The sequence below is a fragment of the Panthera leo genome, chromosome B2, assembly GCF_018350215.1.
Source record: "Panthera leo isolate Ple1 chromosome B2, P.leo_Ple1_pat1.1, whole genome shotgun sequence".
NCBI lineage: Eukaryota > Metazoa > Chordata > Mammalia > Carnivora > Felidae > Panthera > Panthera leo.
In genome coordinates this window covers 108535268-108544281 of record NC_056683.1, presented here as the reverse complement: position 1 = coordinate 108544281, position 9014 = coordinate 108535268, and the positions used below count along the sequence as shown (strand labels likewise).

At 37.1% G+C, this 9014-nt stretch overlaps 1 pseudogene; it reads right to left on the bottom strand.

Moving 5' to 3' along the window:
* Positions 1-7697: 7697 nt before the first annotated feature.
* On the bottom strand, positions 7698-7798 carry LOC122220844 (annotated as a pseudogene).
* Positions 7799-9014: the final 1216 nt, after the last annotated feature.

Here is a 9014-nt window from a genome sequence, read left to right as displayed (position 1 = left end):
TAGTTTTAGGTATACAATATAGTGATTCAATAATTCCATACATCACCTGATGCTTATCATGACAAGTGCACTCTTTAATCTCCAGTACCTTTAATCTATCCCCCAACCCCCGCCTCTGAAAGCTGTCACTTTGTTCTCTACAGTTAAGTGTCTATTTCTTGTTTTGGCTCCCTCTCTCTTCCCCCCTTGCCCCCGTGTTTCGTTTCTTAAATTCCACACATGAGTGAAGTCATAAGGTATTTGTCTTTGACTAACTTATTTCGCTTAGCATTATACTCTCTAGCTCCATCCGTGTCATTGGACGTGGCAAGATTGGCAGTTTTCATGCCAACTCTTCTTTATTCATCAATTACTGGACACTTGAGATGCTTTTGTATGTTTGTTATTGTAAATAATGCTGCTGTAAACATTGGGTACATGTGTCACTTTGAATTAGTGTTTTTGTATTCTTTGGGTAAATACCCAGGAGTATGAGTACTGGATCATAGGGTGTTCTATTTTTAACTTTTTGAGGAACCTGTATAAATTCCTCTATAAGAAACTCTCTATAAGAGAGTTTGATAACTCTCTGTACTGTTTTCCAGAGTGGCTGCACCAGTTTGCATTCCCACCAAGAGTATGTTTCCCTTTCTCCACATCCATGCCAATATCTGTTGTTCCTTGTGTTGTTAATTTTAGTCATTCTGACAGGTGTGAGGTGATAGCTTATTGCAGTTTTGATTTGCATTTTCTTGATGAGTGATGTTGAGTAACTTTTCATGTCTATTCATGTCTTCTGCCCATTTTTAATTGGGTTGTTTTTTGGTTGTTAAGTTTTATAAGTTCTTTATATATTTTGGACACTAACCCTTTATCAGATATGTCATTTTCAAATATCTTATCACATTCTGTAGGGTGCCTTTTAGTTTTGTTGACTATTTCCTTTGCTGTACAGAAGCTTTTTATTTTAATGTAGCCCAATTGTTTATTTTTGCGTTTGTTTCCCTTGCCTGAGAGAACATACCTAGAGAAAAATTTGTTATGGCTGATGTCAGAGAAGTTACTGCTTGTGCTCTCTTCTGGGATTTTTATGGTTCCAAGCCTCATTTAGGTCTTTAATACAATTTGAGTTTATTTTTGTGTATAGTGTAAAAAGTGGACCAGTTTCAATCTTTTGCATGTTGCTGTCCAGTTTTCCCAACACCATGTGTTGAAGAGATGGTCTTTTTCTCATAGATATTCTTTTCTCCTTGTTGAGATTAATTGACAATATAGTTGTGGTTTATTTCTGGATTTTGTATTCTGTTCCATTGATCTATTTTTGTGCCAATGCCATACTCTTTTGATGACTATAGCTTTATAATATAACTTGAAGTTTTCCTCCAACTTTGCTTTTCTTTTTTAAGATTGCTTAGTTTATTCAAGGTCTTTTGTGGTTCCACACAAATTTTAGGATTGTTTGTTCTGTGAAAAATGCCATTGGTATTTTTTTAAAAATGTTTTTTAATGTTTATTTTTGAGAGAGAGAGAGAGAGGCAGAGTGTGAGCAGGGAAGAGGGAGAGAGAGAGAGAGAGAGAGAGAGAGAGAGAGAGAGAGAATCTGAAGCATGCTCCAGCCTCTGAGCTGTCAGCACAGAGCCTGACACAGGTTTCGAACGCATCAACTGTGAGATCATGACCTGAGCTGAAGTCGGGTGCTTAACCTACTGAGCCACCCTGGTGCCCCTGCTGTTGGTATTTTGATAGTGATTATATTAAATGTGTAGATTTCTTTGGGCAGTATAGACATTTTAAGAAGGTTTGTTCTTCCAGTCCATGTGCATGGAATGTCTTTCCCTTTCTTTGTGTCACCTTCAATTTTTTTCATCAGTGTTTTACAGTTTTTAGAGTATAAGTCTTTCACCTCTTTGGTTAGGTTTATTCCTAGATGTGTTATTACTTTTAGTGTAATTATAAATGGTACTGTTTTCTTAATTTCTCTTTCTGCTGCTTCATTATTAGTGTATAGAAATGCAACACATGTGGTGCCTAGGTAGCACAGTTGGTCAAGTGTCTGACTCTTGATCTCAGCTCAGGTCATGGTCTCATGGTTCACAAATTGAGCCCCACATCGGGCTCTGTGTTGATGGTGCAAAGCCTGCTTGGGATTCTGTCTCTCCTCTCTGCTCTTCCCCTGCTTATGCTCTCTCTTTCTCTCTCTCAAAATAAATAAACTTAAAAAAAAAGAAAATGCAACACATTTCTGCAGATTGATTTTGTATCCTGTGACTTTACTGAATTCATTTATCAGTTCTAACAGTTTTTTGGTGTAGTCTTTCAGGTTTTCTATATACAGCATTATGTCATTTGCAAATAGTGAAAGTTTTACTTCTTCCTTACTGATTTGGATACCTTTTATTTGTTATTGTTGTCTGATTGCTGTGGCCAGGACCTCCAATACGATTTTGAATAAAACTGGTAAGAATGGACATCATTTTCTTGTTCCTGACTTCAGGAAAAAGCTCTTGGTTTTTCCCCATTAAAGATGGTATTAGCTGGGGTTTTTCATATATATTTATTTGTTGAGGCATGTTCCCTCTAAACTTACTTTGTTGAGGGTTTTTTTTGTTGTTGTTGAGAGTCTTTATCATGAATGGATGTTGTACTTTGTCAAATGCCTTTTCTGCATCTATTGAAATGATCATATGATATTCTTACACTTTCTTTTATTGATATGATGTATTATGTTGATTGATTTGTGAATATGTGAATATTGAACCACCTTTACAACACAGAAATATATCCCACTTGATTATAGTGAATTATTTTTTTAATGTATTGTTGGATTTGCTTTGCTAGTATTTTGTTGAAGGTTTTACATCTATGTTCATCAGAGATATTGGCCTGTATTTCTATTTTTTTTGTGGCATCTTTATCTGGTTTTGATATCAGGATAACACTGGCCCCTGGAATGAATTTGGAAGTTTTCCTTCCTCTTCTGTTTTTGGAATAGTTTGAACAGAATAGGTATTAATTATTCTTTAAATGTTTGGTAGAATTCACCTGTGCATCTGGGCCTGGACTTCTATTTATTGGGAATTTTTTGATTACCTATTCAATTTTTTTGCTGGTAATAATTCTGTTCAAATTTTGTATTTCTTCATGTTTCAGTTTTGGTAAGTTACATATTTCTAGAAATTTATCCATTTCTTCTAGGTTTCCAATTTGTTGGCATATAGGTTTCCATAATATTCTCTTATAATTACATTTCTGTGGTGTTTGTTATTATTTGTCCTCTCTTGTAAGTGATTTTATTTATTTGGGTTCCTTCTCTTTTTTTTCCTTGACAAATCTAGCTAGAGGTTTATCAGTTTTATTGACTTTTTTCACAGAACCGCTCCTGGTTTCATTGGTCTGTTCTATTTTTTTAAATTTAATTCAATTTTTTTAGTTTCTGTATCATTTATGTATACTCTAATCTTTATTATTTACTTCCTTCTGCTGGTTTTAGATTTTGTTTATTGTTCTTTTTATAGCTCCTTTAGGTTTAAAATTAGGTTGTTTATTTGAGATTTTCTTGCTTCTTGAGGTAGGCCTGTATTACTCTAAATTTCCCTTTCAGAACTGCTTTTGCTGTGTCCCAAAGGGTTTGAACCATTGTCTTTTCATTTTCATCTGTTTACATTTAATTTTTAATTTCTTTTGTGATTCTCTGGTTGACTCATTCTTAGTTTAGTAGTGGGTTATTTAAACCCCTGCCCCATGTGTTTGTGGCATTTCCAGAATTTTTCTTGTGGTTGACTTCTAGTTTCATAGTGTTCTGGTCAGAAAAGATGCATGGTATGATTTTGATCTTCATGGTATGAATTTGTTGAGGCTTGTTTTGTGGCCTAATGTGTGATCTGTTCTGGAAAGTGTTCCATGTGCACTTGAAAGGAATGTGTATTCTGCTGTTTGGTGATGGAATTCTCTGAATATATCTGTTAAGTCCAACTGGTCCAGTGTGTCATTCAAAACCATTGTTATCTTGTTGATTTTCTCTTTAGATGATCTGTCTATTGACATAAGTGGGGTGTTAAAGTCCATTACTATTATTGTATTATTATCAATTAGTTCCTTTATGTTTGTTATTAACTATTTTATGTATTTGTGTGCTCTCATGTTGGGTGCATAAATATTCACAGTTGTTATATCTTTTTGTTGGATTATCCCCTTTATTATTGTATAATGTCTTTCTTTATCTCTTGTTACAGTCTTTGTTTTAAAGTTTATTTTGTCCAATATAAGTATTGCTACTTGGACTTTCCTTTGATATCCATTTTCATGATAAATGTTTCTCTATCCCCTTACTTTCAGTCTGCAGTTGTCTTTAGGTCTAAAATGAGTGTCTTATAAGCAGTATATAAATGAGTCCTATTTTTTTTTCTTTTTCCATTCTTTCACCCTATGTCTTTTAGTAGGAGTGTTTAGTTCATTTACTTTCAGATACCAGATATGGTTTTATTGCTATTTTATTACCTGTTTTGTGGTTGTTTCGGAAGATTTTGCTTGATTCTTTCTTGTATTTCACTCTTTCATGGTTTGCTCATTTTCTTCAGTGATATATTTGGATTTCTTTCTCTTTATTCTTTGCAAGTTTATTAAGAGTTTTTGATTTGTGGTTACCATTAGGTTTGTGTATAACATCTTCTGTATATAGCAGTCTATATTGATAGGCATTTGATTTTGAAACCATTCTTTACTTGTCTACTTCCCATGTTTTAGGTATATGTTGTCATCTTTTACATCCTTTTATTTTGTGATTTCCTTGACTAATATTTTACAAAACTTTTCATTTTTACTGCTTACTGCTTTTGTGTTTCCTACCTTTATACCTCCCCTTTGTTCTTTCCTTTCCATTCAAAGAGTCTTTAATTTCTTGCAGGGCTGGTTTAGTGGTCATGAACTCCTCTAGTTTTTGTTTGAGAAACCTTTTAACTCTCTTTCTATTCTGAATGGTAGCCTTGCTGGCTAGAGTATTCTTGGCTGCAGATTTTTACTATTCAGCACTTCTAATATATCATGCCATTCACTTATGGCTTGGAAAGTTTGCTGAAAAATCTCCTGATAGTCTTATGTGGTTTCCCTCATATGTAACTGTCTTTTTTGTTTGTTTGTTTGTTTGTTTTGGTCTTGCTGCTTTTTAAAAAAAATATTTATTTTTATTTGAGAGAGAGAGAGAGAGAGACAGGAAGAAGGGCAGAGGGAGAGAGAGAGAGTCTTAAGCAGGCTTTACACAGCATGGAACCCAACATGGGGCTCCATCCCAAGACCCTGGGATCATGACCTGAGATGAAATCAAGAATTGGCTCAACCAAATGAGCCACCCATGTGCCCCTGTCTTGCTGCTTTTAATATTTTTTCTTTATCACTACAGCTTGCCATTTTAGTTATAATATGTCTGGGTGTGGATCTGCTTTTGTTGATTTTTGTTAGGGGTTCTATGTTCCTCCTGGATGTGGATATCTGTTCCCTTTATGGACATTTTCAGCTCTTATCTCTTCCAATTAATTTTCTGTCCCCTTTTCACTCACTTCTTCTGGGACTCCTATAATGTGAGTGTTATTATACTGGATAGAGTCACTTAGTTCCTTAAGTCTATTTTATTTTGCATAGTTTAAGTTTTCCCTCTCTTTTGTTCATGTTGATTACTTTCCATTACTCTGTCTTCTAGGTCACCAATTCCTTCCTCTGCTTCTTCTAGCCTGCTGTTTATTCCATCAACTGTGTTTCTCATTCCATTTATTGAGCCCTTTATCTCTGATATGTTATTCCTTATCTCTATAATAATGGTCTCACTGATGTCTTCAATTCTTTTCTCAAATACAGTGAGTATCTCTATGATTAGTTTAAATTCTCTATCAGGCATGTTACTTATATCTAGTTCACTTAGATCCCTGGCTGTGACCTTGCCCTGTTCTTTCTTTCTTTCTTTTTTTTTTTTTTTTAATTTTTTAATGTTTATTTATTTTTTGAGAGAGAGAGAGAGACAGAGTGTGAGTAGGGGAGGGGCAGAGAGAGAGAGGGAGACACAGAATCTGAAGCAGGCTCCAGGCTCCGAGCTGTCAGCACAGAGCCCGATATGGGGCTCGAACTCACAAGCTATGAGATCATGACCTGAGCCAAAGTCAGACGCTTAACTGACTGAGCCACCCAGGTGCTCCTTGCTCTGTTCTTTCATTTGGGGCAAATTCTTCTGTCTTCTTTTGTCTAAATATCTGTGCCTGCTTTTGAGTTAGGAAAGTTAGCTACAACTCCTCTTCTTGAGCATACTGTCTTTATGAAGAAGAGGTCCTGTAGTGCCCAGTAGTGTAGTACCCCCTGCTCCCCAGGGCCTGGTGCTTCAGGAGTTATCTCCAGTATGTGCTGCTGTGTGTGCTCTGCTCTTTGTTCTGGCTGCTTTATCCTTCAGGCCAGTTGTCTACAGAGGTTTTCTTTGCCTATTGTGGACTCTGTTTGGTCCCTGTCCTGAATGTGAGTTTTAACTAGGTATGCTTTGGTCTGCTTGTGAATTGAGACCTGTCACCTCTGCTGCTACACCCAAATCCCTGAAAAACTCTTGGGTTGGGAAACATTGTAGACTGAGGTTTGGGCTGGTCTTCTGTGGGAGAGGGCCACTATGCTGGGACTGAGGCAAGATTGCTGAGAGGAACAGTTCCACTGGAGATCAGTGGGGGCAGGGCTTGGTATAAACAAGTTTTGGTAGCAAGTGAATGGTGCCGCATTGGTTCCTGTAAGTGGCCCTGTGCTTATGCGGAGGGAAGGGGGAAATGAAATGGCACCTGCCGGTTCCTTTGTTTCTGGAGGAGTCTTTGTGCATGCTGCCTTTCTGGGACACACTCTAAGATGAGCAAATAACCTCTCTGCTGTGTTCCCTGGGTGTTCTTCAGATTGCCGTTTATATAGTGTAGGTCTGTGGGCTATTTGCTCTGCCTTCTCTCCAAGAGCAGCCCCAATGCTTTGGGCTCTCCCTGAGCCAAGCCTGCTGACCTTAGAACTCCACGCTTTTAGCCCCACTGGTTGCAAGACCTCATGAAATTTGGCCCCTATCACTTTCCAATTCAATTGCTATGGGGGTTCGTTTTCCTTGTGCACTTCCTTGTGACCATGGTCCCTGTCTACTGTGGCAGCCACAATCCATTTCTCTCCCAAACCAGTTATCCACATTTCCTCCCATCTTTGATATGGCCTTTTCTGTACCTTTAGTTGTGGAGTTTGTTCATCCAGCCTTCAGGTCAATTTCTGGGATATTTAGGATGATTTGATAGTTATCTGGTTGTATTTATGTGGAGTCTAGGGTCCCCCTACTCTGCTGCCATCTTCCTTTCCTGTGAATTAGTTTGGGTTCAGTACAGAAATCTTAACAGTTGTTGGACTGCTTGCATGGCATCTGGCTTCCCACAAAGCAAGTGTCCCAAGAGAGCAAGGCAGAAGAACATAGCATTGTTATGCTCTTTTCTTGAAAATCCCATTATATTACTTCTGACCTACTATATTTGTTGAGGCAGAAGGTCATCCAGATTCAAGAGGAGGAGACATAGACTCTGCCTTCCAGTAGGAGGAATATCAGAATTACATAGTAAAAGAACGTGAAGGTTAGGAAGTATTGTTCCTAATATTTTTTGAAAATCTGACTTACCATAGGCAGGAACCATGTTTCTACAAGCTTTATGTTATTCAAGCTTTCCACATTGCTCAATATGAGAAGATGTCCAATAAGTTATTTTTGTGTCATCATTGCACAGATAACATGCTAATTTTCTCTGTATCATTTCAGTATATGTACTGCTGAAGCAAGCACCCAGTAAATAATTTTCAAAGAAAAAAAAGGTATATTGCTCTTAATTCATGTGCATGTGCTTTTCTGTTTGAACCTTCTGGAGTCAGCCTTTTTCAGTTTTAACTCATTGTTTATAATTGTAATTGAAAATATGGGATAAACTTAGATACAATAAACAGTAGCAGGACTCATAAAGAACATCTAAACATATTTCTGTGACAAGTGTATTAATTCCAAAATGAACCTAGGATGCCATTTTTCTTGACATTGGCTAATTGGCAATGGTATGTTTTTTCACATTTGATCTCTGTTAGGACCTGTCTATTTTAAAATATACACACAGAAACACACACACACAGGCATCCAGACTCTGAGTATGTGGGGTGGAGTGGGGGGAGGGAGGGAGAGAGAGAGAGAGAGAAATTATAAGGATTTGGTTCACATGATTATGAGTCAAAAATTTGCAAGGTTGGACAAGCAGGCTAGAGATCCAGGGAAGAGTTGATGCTGCAAATTTAGTCCAAAGGCAGTATAATGGAATTCCCATTTCTTCAGGGTAGGTCATTCTTTTTCTTAATTCCTTCAACTGATTGGATGGGGCCCACCCACATTATGGACGGTAATTTGCTTTACTCAAAATGTACTGATTTAAATATTAATCTCATCTAAAAAATACCTTCATAGGAACATCCAGATGTGGTTAACCAAGTGTCTGGGCTCTAGCTAACTTGACACATAAAATTAACCGTAACAGACACTAATGATAGGGTTGGTCATTGTTTTCACAAAGAACTACATTACACCAACATCAGGCTGAAATTTTACTTGTGAAATTATCTCAAGTAGCTGAAGTCTGTTTTCCACAATTTTCTCTTCATTGAATTCACTCTGTATGTGTGGAATTCTCAAGGAGATATGATGTGAAAAGGTCAGGCTAACTGCTAATGATAATAATAATAATAATAACCCAATATTTTAGTGGGTTAACACAATGAGAATTTATTTGTTTTTCTTTATTTTTACCTGAGTTTTATCTGAGGAATTATTACTGAGGAAAATCACTTTGTTAAAAAACTGTAAAATTATGGGGTGCCTGGGTGGCATAGTTGGTTAAGCATCCAACTTCAGCTCAGGTCATGATCTCACAGTCTGTGAGTTCGAGCCCTGCATCGGGCTCTGTGCTGACAGTGCAGAGCCTGGAGCCTGCTTCAGATTCTGTTTCCCTCTCTCTCTCTCT